Source organism: Vicugna pacos, chromosome 11 (genome assembly GCF_048564905.1).
Source record: "Vicugna pacos chromosome 11, VicPac4, whole genome shotgun sequence".
Classification (NCBI taxonomy): Eukaryota; Metazoa; Chordata; class Mammalia; order Artiodactyla; family Camelidae; genus Vicugna; species Vicugna pacos.
The window spans coordinates 95,260,698-95,276,574 of NC_132997.1; the positions used below are offsets into that span (position 1 = coordinate 95,260,698).

The 15,877-nt window shown below is 53.0% G+C and overlaps 1 long non-coding RNA gene across 2 annotated transcripts; it reads right to left on the reverse strand.

Annotated features, from left to right (window-relative positions):
* Window positions 1-869: 869 nt before the first annotated feature.
* LOC140699458 (uncharacterized) lies at window positions 870-15,131 on the reverse strand. 2 transcript variants are annotated; one of them, XR_012077643.1, is made up of 5 exons: window positions 15,038-15,127; window positions 5,436-5,662; window positions 4,494-4,586; window positions 1,424-1,499; window positions 870-1,105 (listed from the first exon to the last, which is right to left on the reverse strand). It is a non-coding gene; the product is annotated as an uncharacterized lncRNA (long non-coding RNA). The 2 variants fall into 2 exon arrangements; XR_012077644.1 differs by lacking the exons at window positions 4,494-4,586; window positions 5,436-5,662 and having other exon boundaries at window positions 15,038-15,131.
* Between the last annotated feature and the right edge of the window lie 746 nt (window positions 15,132-15,877).

Consider the following 15,877-nt stretch of genomic DNA (forward strand, 5'->3'; position numbering starts at 1 on the left):
AAAAGGAGTCCTGGGCACATATCCAGAAGGAACCCTAATTCAAAAAGACACCAGCAACCCAGTGTTCATAGCAGCACTATTTACAATAGCCAAGACATGGAAACAACCTAAATGTCCATCGACAGATGACTGGATAAAGAAGTTGTGGTATATTTACACAATGGAATACTATTCAGCCATAAAAATGACAACATAATGCCATTTGCAGCAACATGGATGTTCCTAGAGAGTGTCATTCTAAGTGAAGTAAGCCAAAAAGAGAAAGAAAAATACCATATGAGATTGCTCATATATGAACAGACTCACAGACATAGAATACAAACTTGTGGTTGCCAAGGAGAAGGGGGGTGGAGAGGGACAGACTGGGAGTTTGAGATTTGTAGATACTGACAGGTAGATATAGAATAGATAAACAAGTTTATACTGTATAGCATAGGGAAAAAGAACATGAAAATGAATATATGTATGTTCATGTATGACTGAAAAATTGTGCTGTACACCAGAAATTGACACAACATTGTAAACTGACTATAACTCAATAAAAAAAATGATTTAAAATTTTTTTTTAAATAAAAAGGAGCTGAAAATAGATAATTACACTAAACAGCATCAGTCTCTTCCTGCTGCCCTCCAGTGAAACATATTTTCTTCTCAAAGAGTGATTTTGAGGTGTTTTCTGACAAAACCAGATCTGTTTGGATGCTGGCCGCTGCCCGTAGGAGCCAGGCTGAAATAACAGTGCTGGGAAAAGGTGCGCTGCTGGCCAAGCAGGGGGCCTGGCAGGGCTGGGGATGGCGGCTTTGGGGAGGGAGATTTCAAGAGCTATGAATATAACAAATCGACTCTGTCGACAGGTGGGTGTGGCCATAATTTATTAATAAGCGTAATGAAAATGCATGGAATAGGGGGAGGCAGAGCCAAAGAGACACTGCCCAAATTGCCCATACAACAGAAAACGGTCAGCGGATGGTCCTGGACCAGGGTGGGCTTCGGTGCTTGGCCATGCAGTCTGCCCTCCTCTACCCTGGTGGGAGCAGAGACGGACTGGGTCAGCAGAGCCCAGACAGATCTGACCACCTCCTTCTGGCCACCACCTGGTCACAGCCTGCCAGGGAAGAGAGCCAAAACAGGATCAGAGATGGAACTTCCAGTCTCTGCTGGGAGCTAAGGCGAGTTGCTGTCCATCTCTGGGCCTCAGTTTCCCCAGCCAGAGCCAGAGCTGGCTGGACTAGAGGACACAGCCTGAAGGTCCCAGCACCCTAGTCCAGGTCCTCAAGCCCAAGTTCGGCTCCACCTTCAGCTCCTCTCTCTTCTCACCTTCCCAGATGTGGCCCAGCCCCAGACAGAGCATCTGCCAAGTTCTGACAAAGGAAGCTCCTTTCTGCTTGCTCCACCAACTCCCAGAAGTCTTCTTGAACCTTACCTCTTTTCTTGATCTGGGGGCCAATGGATGATTTATTCTTAACTCTCTCCTTCCTTGGGCCTTCTGTCCACCAGAACTGTAAGAGAATAAGGTCCTGTTGTCCCTCCCCTTTCTCTTTTCTTTTCGGATCCTTACTCTCCATCTTGACCCCAAAGACACCCCAGAGAGGACTTGAGTGCGGGTGGTTTATTTCTGAGGTGGTCCCCGGAAGCACAGGGAAGATATCGGGAAAACAGAACAGGGTGCTATGGGTTAAATTATGACTCTCCCAAAATGATGTGTTGTAGTCCTAACCCCTGGTATCTATAAATGTGACCTTATTTGGAAATGGGGCCTTTGCAATGAAGGGATAAGGTCTTTACGTGTCATTAAGTTGTAAGTTTAGGCTGTGAGAGTTGTAGGTTACTTTATTTGGGGCAAAATGAGGCCTATAGCCCAGGAGACAGCATCTCAGAGAGCTCTGAGGAACTGCTCCAAAAAGACAGGGGCGAACTCAGTATTAGATATATTTTAGTGAAGCAGGGACATGCAGTCAAGCACACACCTGGGCAGAGGCTGCTGCTAGTCTCGAGGAGCAAATGTCACCGTTAATTAAGCTTTTAGTGCCTCTCTAGATATAAAACCCAAGAATTTGGGCTTATAAAATCTTCTGAAAATCTTAATCTGAAAACCTGTTCTGCCAGTTTTCCCAGAGCACAGAGCGCCTCATTCCTGACCTCCATCCTGACTCCTTTCAGGCTGTGTTGGAGGTCAGCAGCTGTAGCGGCTCATGATTTAATCTTCATAGGGGCAGATGGAAAGTGCCGAGTTTTAGTTGGCAAGGTGAGGACATGTTGCAGTAAGGTGGGCCCTTAATCTGACATGACTGAAGTCCTTATAAGAAGAAGAGATGCAGAGACAGGCACACACAACAAGGACAATGTGAAGGCACAGACCACAGAGGGAAGGCAGCCAGGTGAAGACAGGCAGAGATTACAATGATGCAGTTGTAAGCCAAGAACGCCAAGCATTGCTGGCAGCCACCAGAAACCAGGAGAGAGAGCGTGGCTGACGCCTTGCCTTTGGTCTTCTGCCCACCAGAACTGTAAGAGAATAAGATTCTGTTGTCCTAAGCCACTCAGTTTGCAGTAGTTTGTTACAGCAGCCATAAGAGACCAAATATATGTTGATATGTCATCCAGCATTTTTTGGCCACCCAGCATCTCTGTGTGCCCCTTCCCTGCTTCATGTAGCTTGGAGGAAGGCAGGGACCCCATCTCATTACAGAGGCTGAAATGCCAGAGGCCTGCCTTCTCAGCCTCCCTTGCAGCCAGGGGACCAGGCATTTGAGAAGGATTCTGTTAGCTAGGTACACATGGGTGCCAGTGACAGAAAGACTCGGAGAATGTGTGGACAGCATGCTGGGGAGGTTGAGGGCACCAGAGACACCCACATGTTCTAGAGGCTTCTGGTTTGGGTTCAAGCAGCAATGGCCAGCTCATTCACTCTGGGGTCCCCAGCACACACGGAGGTGTCGGTTCCCACTGTAGCTCTCAGGTGTCTCCCCTCGGCAGCTCTGCCGAGTGATTTTGAACATTGTTCCCAGCAGCGCAGCCTCCAGACCTAGTTGTCTGACCCACACAGAGATCCTGTGAGTGCTCAGTCCCTTCTATACATTTCTGTTCTGCGTTAATGAGCAGAATTAGCTTCAGCTCCCTGCAGCCATGCTCCCTGATGGATGCAGTTTCATGAACACAGCTCTTTCGACCCCTCTGGCTCTGGGATTCTGGTGGGAGGCTTTGGGAATGGGCCAGAAATGATCTCTGTGGGCTAGGTGCTGTGGTAAGCATTCTATGCACTTGTCTTATTTATAACAACTCTATTGCATAGGTAAGATAATTGCTCGCTTTTAGAAATGAGGCTCAAAGAAGGTTTGCAACTTGCCAAAGGCAGCACAGCTTGAAAGGATGGAGGCAGGATGTGCTCTGGGTTTGTCTGACTCTAAACCCTCTGCTGTCCTTCAGCCATGAAACCCTCTGGGGAGGGAGGGGTCACTTCCTGCTGGGAGTACTACCTAAAAGTAATTTCCCTGGCTGGTGCCTGGACACTTCCTGTGTGACACCATGAGATATCCCACTAGAAGCACATTCTAAATTATTTTGGGCCCAGCGTCACACAGGTTACACCTTAAGAACATCAGGGTTGGCTGCTTTGAGGACACTTTCTAAGCAAAGCACAGTTGCATGTACCTATGAGGAAAGGTCCTATGTGGGACAAGAAGTCCCATGAATGGAGCATCTCCCTAGTCTAGGGTCTTGGAGATGCAAATTACCGCCTTGGTCAACACAGCAGCAGTGCTTGGGCACGGGGAGCTTCCAGTTCCCTCTGATGGCACTGCTGGGTCCCCTCCCAGGGCAAGGTCACAGTAAACAAGAAAAGACAGGTCAGGGTGACAAAGGGAAGACAAGTCAAGGTGACTAAGGGAAGGCAGGCGCTAAGCAGGCTGAGTTCATCAAGCTCCTGTCGGGACTGAGAGGGTGAAGAGCCTGCCTTTGGGGATTTCGGCAACTATGTCCAAAGAGGGTGGGGCTGGGGCTGGTGAGTACAGGAACTTCAGACCAGAGCAGTGGCTCCAAGGACCCAGGACAGTCCTAGAACTTTTGTTTTGGAGTTGGACTTGATCTTTCTGTTCCTGGAGCGCCCAGCATGAAATCCTTCAAAGAAGGCCTGTGGGAAATGGGGGCCTGTACCATGTGCTACAGCTGGCCTGGAGGAAGAGGGGCCCTGGAAGGGAGAAGGCCAGCACCTGAGATGCTAAAGGCATTGATGAAGAGGGAGAGCCCTGGGTGGGTGGAGGTACATGGAAGACTTGGGTCTGAAAAGTCGGGCGCCAAGGGGCAGAGTAGAACTTAGCAGCCTAAAGACCTGTGTATTCCCCAAGGGGGCAGCCCATTTCCTGGACCAGTTGAAGGCAGGCAGTTCTGAGGGGGAGAGCTCTGTGTAGAGCCGAGACAGCTGGCCTTTGCTCCTGCTCTGTCACTCACTAGCTGTGAGACCCGGAACATGTCTCAGGGCCCCACTGACTGGCTACCTTAGGATCTGATTACAGCTGACCGGGCACTCCCAATGCAGGGACTTCGGAGGGTCCAGCGGTGGCCTCACAGGCTTCGGTCCACAGCAGAGTCTGTAAGACACACCCCCCAACCCCGCCCCATCATCCTTAAGTCTTCTACCTGCCCAGACCTCCCAGCTGCATCCTTCGACCTGATCTCACAAACAGGCAACCCTGGACTTTGGCTTCATCTACCTACACCCAGCAATCTCTAGTGGGTCTCAGACCACACGTCACTTGCCCTCCTTTAGCTCTTCAACAATGCTGGGCCCTGTGCTCAATCACCAAACACCTGGACACGAGGACAGGCATGGTGGAGCCGGTGGTAGTGGATTCCATGGAGCCGAAATTGGTGTCTGGGATCTGGCAGAGATGGGAGCAAGGAGCTGAGTGCCACGCCCAGACCATCTTTAGCAAATGAGCAGCCACAGGTGCCCCCTCTGCCCCTACCTGGCCTCTAAGGCGCTTTCTCTTCCAGTCACCTGGGAGCCCCTCCACTCGAGTTTCTGTAGAGGTAAAGTGAATTCGTCCCAGTCCCCTTGGCTCACTTCCTGCCCTCTCCCAAAGGTGCTATAATAAAGATATCACACCCCTTTCAGGGAAGGCTGTGGCCCCACCGCTCTCTCTGGGAGGCTGTGGCCCTGCCCCTCTTTCTGGGTTGTTGCCTGGGCTCTACAGGGACAGGGAGAGGGGCTCCCTGCCAGGCTGTGTGCTTGTCTGAGAGGGCCTGGCACCTGGCACCAAGTAGCGCCCCCATGCTGTGCCCTCTTTGGGGGTGGAGACCACCCATGGAGTGGGTGCCTTTAGTCCTCAAGACCTCCCGTCCCAATGCCCTTTCCTTTCTGAGCTCTTTTCTCCCCATTCTTCCACCCCGGTGCCCACTCTCTTTCCTGAATCCGCTGAGTGTTCATGGCAACTGACCCCAGGCCCAGCTCTCACTCTGGGAACTTTCAGCTTAAGGAAATGGAGAAGAGGGAGTCGGTAAGAAGACAGTGGAGGGGAGCACACTCCCTCTCCTGCTTCTTCCCTGAAGAGGCTGGAGACTCCGGGCCAGAGGGGAAGAGCATCCTCGGTGGACTGTGGGCTCCTCGTGGCCAGTGCTGAGCAGGCATCTGGCAACGCATGACAGTGATCTGGTGGTTCTACATCTTTAAAACAGGAGCAAGAATTATATGATAAATACATATGTATGATTGATTATCATAAAATTACATTATTGTACAAATGTGTATGTATAAATAAATATATATATATGATTTATTATCAGGATTTGGTGTTGCCCAGCTTCTGATTAAACCGTCTCTGGGAAGCTGTCCCTTCTGTATCTGTTGCCACAGCCTGAGGCCGGCCATAGAGAAGGGAAGGTGGTTGTGAAGTGGGGGAGGTCAGGGACGAGCAGAGCCCCCAAGGATGGACTCGAACCAGCTTGGGTGATGGGGCCCTTCATCACGGGGCTAAACACACCCCCAGCCCAGGAGCTGCAGAGACTGAAGGAGGAGAGCTGCCAGGCTGCCTTGTGCCACACTCCAGTCTCCCAAGTGTAAAGGAACACGGCTGCCACTGTACTTCTGCCTTCAAAATCTAACGCAAAGCATCTCCTGTGACACACACTAACCTGGAACTATGTAGGGAAGGGAATTCTAGGAAACATCCACCCCACAGATGTCCACTACCCTGGGAGACCTCGGGACCTCTGGGACACTGCAGTCCTGCCCTGGTGGACAAGAGTGACCAGAGGTGGACCACAGGGACACTATGCCCCAGGGTGGAGCCCAGTTCTTCAGTCTAGGTGCCCCCTTTCCTCAAGATAGATTTTATTTAGAGACAATATGAGCCTACCCTAAGCCTAGAACCAGACCGAGGCCACATTGCACCTCTGCCCCCACTCCGGCAACACTTCTCCCTAACTTGCAATCCTGGGCATTTGGGATTGGGGACTTGGTGCCCAGCATCCTCTCAGAATTCCCTGGCTTCTCTCCAGGAGGCTCAAAATTCATGCCTTACCCCCAGCTGTGTGCCAGCCTGCTCTCCATCTGCATAACCAAGGGAGACCGCAGATGGGACCCTTCAGGTAAACACAGACGGCAGATTATTCTCTGCCCTTCCAGATGCTGTGTTACGCACAGTGTTGCAGCCTTGGAAGGAATAGTTATGCGAGGTGCTAACACATCGTCAGGAATTCTCTCTGAGAGAGGGGATTATGGATGATTCTTCTGCCCTCCTGGTTATTCTTTTTTCCTATATTGTGTGTTTTTAATGAACATATATTACTTTTACAATAAAAAAAAAAGAACAAATATAGTGGAGTCAGGTTTTCCCACCCTTCCTTGTCCACTCAGAGCAGATTCACTAACTTAACAGGTGACGCAGCAGGGGACAGCTCAGGGCAGAGCTGAGCCACACGCATGCTGCCTGCCTGGCATCGCAGAAACCTTCCGTAGCCGAGCAGGGCCACTTCTCAGCCTTTCAGACACCGAGGGCATATCTGAGGCACAGGATTACCAGGTTCAGTCATCAATCTCTGGTCTCCCTGACAGTTTGCAAATTGTCAGCGGAAATCACGAGGTAGGGAGCTGGCGGACAGGTGTCTCAGTGCAGGCGAGGTTTGCTAAAGGGAGAGGGGAGAGGGGCTTGCCCACTTTAAGTATCAAACCCACCAGGTGCTGTGTGTAATCACCTCCCTGGCCTATCCAACTTCTAGCCCAACACAAAGACTGTTTCAAAGGATGAAGGCTGACAAGAAAGTCTTGCAGAGGGTAACAGGCTTGCCCGAGGAGCCAGATACCAGCCAAGAATGTCACAGGTTTAATCCAGCTTCTCTTTCATTCCATTCCACTCCAAGTCATGACCTGGGAGAGCGGTGCTGGACCACCTCACTTCTCGGAGGCAGAGCGACATGTGGATGTGCACCCCTCGATTGGAAACCAAACTTGGTTTCCTATAGCTCAGGGCACGTGCCCAACTCTAAGGGCCAGAGAAGCAGCAAGTACCCAAGAAGGCTGATGATGTAGTATTTTCTAATTGATACTCTTGATACATGTGTTCACATTTACTTGCTGAGTTCAGGGAAGGAACCAATACTTCCTACACTGTGTACAAAATAGAGACGTCATTGTATGTGACTTTCCAACTCAAGCACCACCTCGGAGGCAGCTGAGAGGCTGCTCACCTCTCTCCAACTACCAAACCTAAGTTTACATTTTGCCAGTTAGGTTTATTCTCTGTGATGCTGTTGTGCCCTATAGACGGGTGGCCTGGACAATTGTCAGCTGGTGCATGCTTCAATCAGTTCTGTCTGCTCTGTGGCCAGGAGGAAGCACCCATATCCCACTACCAAGCCTCTGGACCTGAACTTTTCCTTTGCCAGTCACACTCCTGCCCAGGCTACAAAGCCCCATTTAAATGACACCTCCCCCAGGCACCTGCCCTGATGCCCCTGCTCTTCCATGCTTCTTCCCTGGCATCCCAGCTCCTCCCCTGATGCCTGAGCTCCTCCAGGCCCCTCCCCTGACACTCCAGCTCCTCGGCTCTCCTTCTCTGATGCCCCAGCCCCCTTCCGTCCTGACTTGCATGAGTTTTACTGTGTTGGTCTTTCCCCCACCTCACGACCCTGAGATGCCACCTGTCTTCTCTTAGCTCTTGCCCTCTGGCCCCTTGTACTATAAGCACCCTACAAACTCTGGTTGAAAGTGAAATTGCTGATCAATTTCCAAAATTAACCCAACTCAAGCTTTTCTTGGCAGTTGTCTATGAATTGATTCAAGACACCCAGCTCGGGTCGGGGCAGCTGTGCTGAGGAAAATAAAGGAACCCAGCCTCTCCCCTTCCTCTAGAAACCTCCCAGACTCTGAATCTTCTGTTTTCCCTTCACACGTGTACATACTCAGGGGAGCAGATTTCTGCGCCTGGATAAATATGCAGTTCCTTGTGAACATCAATGTTGTAAGCACAATACATCACCAGAAACAAGAGACACCCTCGTGGTGGAGGGCAGGAACTGCTTTCGAGAGCACTATCTGAAAGGTGACGCCAATAACGCCAACCACGCATCAGAGCCAACGGGGGAAATCAAAGCTTTTCCTATTGAGGATCCTGTTTAATCGATGCCCTGCATTCGTAGGAGTAGAGCTGTGATGAATGCAGACTGGAGAGACCTAGAGACACTGCGGGTCACATAGCCAGCGGTGTCAGAGCAGGACAGACACCCAAGGGTGATGAAGACAAGCCCCACCTGAGATCAGAACTGCAGGTGGTGGCATGTGTCCCACCCTCTCAGCAACCCCCACGCCTGTGGCTCTCTTCTTGTCCCCCAGAGCCGCAGCAGCCTAATCCACTTTCTACAGACCCCTGCTGGGCCCCTGTGAGCAGAACCAGAGATGATGCAAAGCTAAGGGGGGCATCCTGGTCTCTGCAGGTGCTCCCCGTGGTACCCGACTCGCTCTCAGTAGTTACTCAATAAAGATACTGAATTACGGATTCTAAACTCCCAACACTGGCAGCAATGAACATGTAATCACAACCACATGGTCTGATTCAGCCCCAGGAAAACAAATGTGTCAAGAGCTGTGTGGATGAAATCATTCATTACTCAGGGGGTGGACGATGTTCCTCCGCATCTCATCACTGACCAAGCCTTCTGGGTCTGATCATCGAAACTTTGTTCCAACGGCTCTTAATACAGCTGTACATCAGAGGCACCTGGAAGTCTATTACAAAGATGCAGGTGGACCCACCTAAACTGGGTGTGGGTGCTGTAAAGGCTCCTCCCACGTGTCTCGGGACGGGTCCAGAGACAGGACCACTGGGTTTGCAGGGGAGCAGGGGACACTGCCCCAGCTCTGCCGCTGAAATCCTCTAAAGCTGGTGCAGGGCACTTTATAGACTCTCTTTTCAGAATCTCAGCTTCCTCATCTATAAAACTGACGTAGTTAAAGCCCTGTACCCCTCTGACCACGCAGGTCCGCCAAGGCACAGGAACCCACTCTGCAGACCTTACAGAGCAGCTGCCTGCTAGAATATTATTTTACTTGTGTAACAAGCATGGCTTTGCTTCATGACACTCAGATTTGAGAAACAGCTCATTTGACAGTTTTTCTACATAAAATTAAATCTAGCTAAGGCCCCTGACAAACCCCACCGTGGCCACCTAGCCCACCCACCCCAGGGCAGACCTGGCTGACACAGGTGTGGTGGTGCCACAGCCCCAGCTCAGGCCTGTCCCAGGCACAGCTGAGTTAGCTGGACACCATAATGCCACCCGACTCCTTGCACACACAGCAAGTCATCTCCAGCCAGCCCGTTGTATTGCTGCCAGTAGTCTCTCTGAGACCCCAGGATCCTGATGAAGACGGACACAGCTCAAGGTCTTTGGGCTTTGGAAGACCTACCTTCTTTTTCTTCTCCTAAACCTTGCCCCCCAGCACCTGGCCTCTGGGCTAGACAGGACTCCCCCCTTGACAGTAAAACTTTGCCACTCAGCACTCAAACTTAGGGTGCTTAGGGTTTTCTTTCAACACCCCATCACCAGGGTTGACCAGACACCCAGAATTAGTAACTCTGGGCCCTCTCTCTGTTCCTCAAGGACTCAGCTATGCATGAACCCAGGGCCACAGCAGAGAGGCCCTGTCCTTGGTCAGCTGTGGACCGCTCACTCCCACTGCACCTGTGCTACGTCGACCATGAACTTGGCCACAGGGCCTCTAACTGCTGTTCCTGGTGTCACAGCCCCCGGTATCCAACCCTGTGGCCCCTCAACATCCATGCAGCCAGCCTCTCAGCGGGGGGACATCAGGGCACCAGTCTCTGCCAGTCTCAGAAACCAAACTCCAGCCCTTCCCTCAAAGCACAGAAGGCACCCTTCCCCAGTGCCACAGTTCCTCCCTTCCATAGACCCCAAGAACAGCTGTCATGGGAAGCGGGTGTTGCCTTTAGGGTAGCCCTGGAAATACAAGGAAACTGTTCATCTACCTCCTGGGCCAAGGAGGCCGACTTGGAACACAGAGCCTTGGCTGTTCTTCCAAGAAGAGGGGCCGACAGAGAAGAAATCATCTTTTTCATTATCTTCAGTCTCCCGTAGCAGCAAGTCCAGCTTCATATCTCAGCAAACCCACTGGCCGTATCAGCACCTGTGTTTCCCCAATAAGGCATGGTTGGCCTTAAGCACAGTCTAAGCTCAGGTGGGGGTGGGAGGTGGGGGTGAGGACACCCCGAGTCAAAGCACCTCATCACTCTCACCTGCCCTCATGCCTTTACTTTGTCCAGACTTCCACTGCCATGGTGGACAGGCCCCCCATGAGTCACACCTTTATCTAAACTCCCCCCGAGCACAGATAGAACCTGTAATTTGCTTCCAGCCAAGAGAATATGCCAAAGACATGGGCAAGTCACTCAGCTGATCCACTGGATTACATAACGTTATCTGAGACTCCGTTTTGGCAAAGGAGAGGGAGCCCCTTCACTGGCCCCGAGGAAGTAGCTGCCGGCTGTGTAAGAGAGCCTGCGAGGGGCCCACAGTCAGCAGCACAGCGAGGCTTCAGTCCATAACCAGAAGGAATAAATTCTGCCAACAATCCCGTAAGCCTGGAGAAGTCCCCAGCCCTTGAAAGGAACACAGCCTGGACGACACGTGACCTGCAGCCCGGGACACCCTGAGCAGAGGACCCAGCCAAGCCCACCAGACTCCTGCCCCCCAGAAACTGTGAGAGAATGAGTGCACGTGTTTTAACCTGCTGAATTTGTGGTCATCTGTTACATGGCAATAGAAAACGAATTCAATTTCTTTCATATTTCATCATGTTAAGTGGGATATGTCATGGAGCGCATGAGGGTCTGGGTGTAAAAGGGAACAGACCCAAACCAGGACCCTTTGCTCTGATTCCAACTCCAGAAAGAGCACAGGGTTAAAGGTCCAAAGACCTGGGCTCAAGTTCAGCTCCTGCTACTAACCTGTTGTGTGTCTTGAGCAGCTCTCAAGTGCCTGGTGCTCTGGAGAGTTCTCTAGATCTTAAATTCGGCGCATCTAGTTTCAAGAGTAAGATCTTAGGGTTAAGGAGGTCACATTTATTTCCAGATTCTCTCATCTTCAATTTTATCTGCCCACTGATCCTTCATTCAAAACCAGGGCAGAGAGTGGGGGGACAGACGCAGATGTCAGCTTCCCCAGAGTCCCGGACACCCTAGGGGCCTTCCTGGGCTCCATGCGACCTCCCAGCCCCCAGTCACGTTCCCTCTCCTGCCTCCAGCTGAAACGAAAAGCCTATTGGGCCTCAAGGGACAGCCTAAGAAAAGCAACCCACTTTTCAATCCAAAGTGAATTGCTTTGGGAACAATCTGCTAGCTAAGCAAATCTTTTCCATTTCTTTACCTGTCTGAGCACTTTCTTCAGAGCCTTGAGAGAGAACAGTGGGAATCACAGGTCTCCCTTTACTCCAGTCAAGGAATAATTCACACGGGAATTCACTGAGCCCTGGCTTCTGCGCAGGGGTCGGCCCAGGAGGGTGAGAAGCCTGTTGCAGGGCCATTCCCAAGCCTCCCTGGCTAACCGCGATCGGCAACAGGGAGGGGCCAAGCACCAAAGACAAGAGCTGCCCCGGGCTGCCCCGGCAACCCAAACCCCATCCATTGTCCATCCATCGCTACCCCGCACCTGGCCACTGAGACACCATGCCTCAGACCCGAGCGTACTGCAGGGAGTTGCCCAGGACCCCTGTTGCTCAGGACCGCTCAGCCCTGTTTGATCCACTCACATTCCACCTCTGGCGGGACCTCCAGGCCCTGCTTAGCCCCAGGCCTTATCTCCAGCAGCAGGCAGCTGGCCGCCCCACTCAGTCTGGCCCTTGGGATCCATTAACCACACTCCTAATAAGCCCTAAACGAGTTCCCTTGGCACAGAGGATGGTCACAAAGCAAAGTGACCTCAAATGACCCACCAGAGGCCCACCAAGAGTCATTCAGACCATTTTTAAGCAAAGCAGATGGTGCTGTCCTAGGAAGAGCAGCATCTGCACAAGTGTCTAGAAATGACTCTCAGCTGCCACCAGTGCCATGTGGGACCACAGAAGTGGGCATGAGTGTGTGGGTGGGCATCCCCACAGAGAAGTGGGTGCCTTTCCCAGGAAGCCCAGGGCCCTCCCTGGGCCTGTCTTCGCTGTCCATCAGCACTTTCAGGGAATTCTGCCTCACCTCCCTGACCCAGAGCACTGGCTGGCCCTGAAGTGTGTCCCACATGCAGTGAGGTCACATGGAGTGGCACCAAGAGGTTATCTGGACTGTGGCTCCCAACCAGGATGCACACTGAAATCAACATCATGTACCCAGGCTCCATCCATCCACAGAAGGCAGGATCGTGGGGAAAGGCCCAGCCCCAGCACCATGTGACCTTAGGCAAGTTGTTAACCTCGTGGAGCCTCAGTTTTCTCACCTGTAGGATGGGGATGATACAGCATATCCTGCTATGAGACGAAATGACAGAACCTGGTGCTTCCCAACCTCTCTCTGGACACAGCACACAGAGAACATGAAAATATTTGCACAGTCCACTGAGTAAAGAAACAAGGTTGCTTGTGGGATTCCTCCTGCCCCTGAACCTATCCAGCCGCCCACAAGCTGGAGGGGCCCCCATCTCACCGGCAGCAGGATGCTGAGGGGCAGTGTGCCAAAGGCCTAGTCCCCAACAAGCACCAGGCAGGGGTCTGTGCAACCCCCCAACCTCCAACAGTGCAGGGCCTTCTTGTCTCATCAGGGAGGTCTGGGACACGCCTGATGCATCTCCATTCTTTAAGCAGCTCCTTGCACAGCTCTGGAGCAGCAGGGCTGCAGGGCCAGGTTGGACTTTCAGTTCTAGCTGCTCAGGCCAGCAGGCTCTTCCCCGACAGGGTCACTAGCTCCCTCACCTACCCCCCCCTCCTGCAGCCCACCCACTACTAGGGTCCTCCTCACTTCATTAGCAGGCAAATCCCGTCCTGGGAGACTGAATGGGTCCCTTCTGCTCCCTGGGCATCCCTCACAGTGTCCCTTTGTAGCCGGCCAGCATCCTGACCAGGCCAAATGGGGTCCTCAGCTATTTACTCTCCGTGCAATTTGGACTTCACCTCCTGGCTCCCACCTTCAAAGGGGTGATGAGGCAGTGTGCGGGCTCCTGTGAGGCCGCGTTTTCCTCTGGAAAAGTGGCTGGCCACAGGCGGGGCCTGGTGCCGCAGACAGGCCGGGGGCTGGCTGTTGGCAGGGGTGTGTCGACCCAAACACGCTCTGGAGGTGAGAAGCGCAAACAGCCAAGGCCTGGCAAGAGGGGAGACCGAGATCTGCTGCCCTATGCCCCCCACACCCCATCTGCTCCCTAAAGAGGCAGAGCACCCCCCTCCTTGAGGTAGTACAGCTCAAAGAAAGCTCTACCGAGGCAGCATTCCTCCAGACAGGGGCACAGCCCCTCCCACCTCAGAAGGAAGCCCTATCTACACTAAAGGGCAAACTGGCAGGTCCTCTCCAGGGAGGGCCAGGACTGGTCTATGAACTACCAACTTTGCAGGGCTGCTCTGGGGATTAGTGAACTAAAGCATGAATCGGTCCATTGGGAAGGAAGGATACAATCATCATCACTACTCACTCATCAGATTAAGACCCATGGGGAGAGGCAAGCACCAGGCAAGTGAAGAATTCACACAAGTCAGAACGCAGGCCTTGAGCAAGTGAACGAGGATTAGGACCTGACCCCCAGGCTGTCCAAGCCCAGGGTGTCCTCACTGACTCAGAGCAATGAGACCTCCTAAGTGAAACATCAGCTCAGGGTCCTGTCCAACGTTCTCCACCAACCACTAAAATCCCTTACTCTGGACATAGCCTTGCAGGTTAACGAGTCTGGAGTGGGTACTGCCCCCACACCCACTACCCTGGCACCTCTTTGCTCAGTTCTAGGGTGGGGGTCCCAGGAGAGGTATTCCCACGGGGGGACACCCCACGCCATCCAGACTTACGCACCCACCTGACCGAGCAGAGCCCCAGGCATCTGCACATTTATCAAGTCCTTACAGGACCTCAGGCTGCAAATGCCTCCCACTGCAGCGGTCCAAGGAGCTTTCAGGAAGTCCCGAGCGGCCCTTCCCACAGGGTCAGCGCGCCCCCTGCCGCCTGCCGAGTGGACGCACAGGCGACCATCACTTGTCAGGCTGGCCCGCAAGGCTCTAAAAAAAATTCACCATCCCAGCGCCGTGGTTGAACAGAACGGGGCGCCAGAGGGGTGCAGCGGGCGGCGCCTGGGCTTTCAGAGGGTGCAAGCGATTCACAGAGACCCCAGAAAGCCGAGCGCTAGAGCCACGTGTAGGCGAGAGTGAACCCGGGCCCCCACGCAGCAGCGCCCGTCTCTGCGGTGAGCGGCCGTGGGAGATCTGTGTCTACATTTGCGATTTTCCTACCGGGAGCACATTTAATAATAATAATGTAAACAACATTTGCAAAAGTACGCTGCATTTTGCGCATGGTCGCGAGGCTTGGCTCCATGCCGCCCCTGGACCTCCTGCACTGCCCATTACCTGTCCTGCTCTGCAGCGCGGAGTCCCGGGAACGCCGGGCGCGGAAGGCACAGGCCACGCTCGCCCGGTCCCGCCCCACCTCGCCCAGGCCTCCGAGCCCCTGGCACATGCGCACGCGCGCCGCTCCGCTCTCAGGTCTGGCCCCCGGAGCAAAGCTTTGAGGACAGCGCCCCCTGCCGTCCGGAGGCGCGCTGCGCCTGTGGGCGGCTCTGGCCAAACCCGACTCCAGGCTATGCTGACTTGCTGGAGGGAAGGCGGTATGTGGTATGCAGAATCTTGGCGGCAAGCCCTGCTTTCCCTCTGCAGCCCGAAGCCACTTCTCCGCAGTCGAGGAACCAGCTTTGGGGGAAACTAAGTCACTAGAGGATCTTAAACCCGATAAGCAGAATGCACATAATGCAGTGGTTGTCTTTGGCCATCGTCGTTTGAAACCTTCCGCCTGGGATCCCAGACTGCAGTTCCACTATGGGTTCACAAGGCGTGCGGAGGGACTACCGGAACCGGGTGCTCACTGGCTGGGGGTTCAGGCCACCGGGGTCAGTCCCAGACCCCACCTCCAGAGATCATCTCAGCCGTGACCACTATTTAAGAAACATTGGCTTAATTCAACCCCCTCATTTCATAACGGACTGGCAGTGACTTGCCTAAGGTCACGCAGCTCCTCAGAGGGAAGTGCAAAACTGAAGTTCCAGCAACATAGCTACCACCCCCATCTCCATCCCACAGTTAGACAAACCAGGAGTTTTCAGTCCCAGCTCTGTCACCACTGCTGTGTGTCCCGTGGCAAGTCTCTTCCCCTCTCCAAGTCTCCCAGGTCTGTGTTCTGACATGAAATGATGG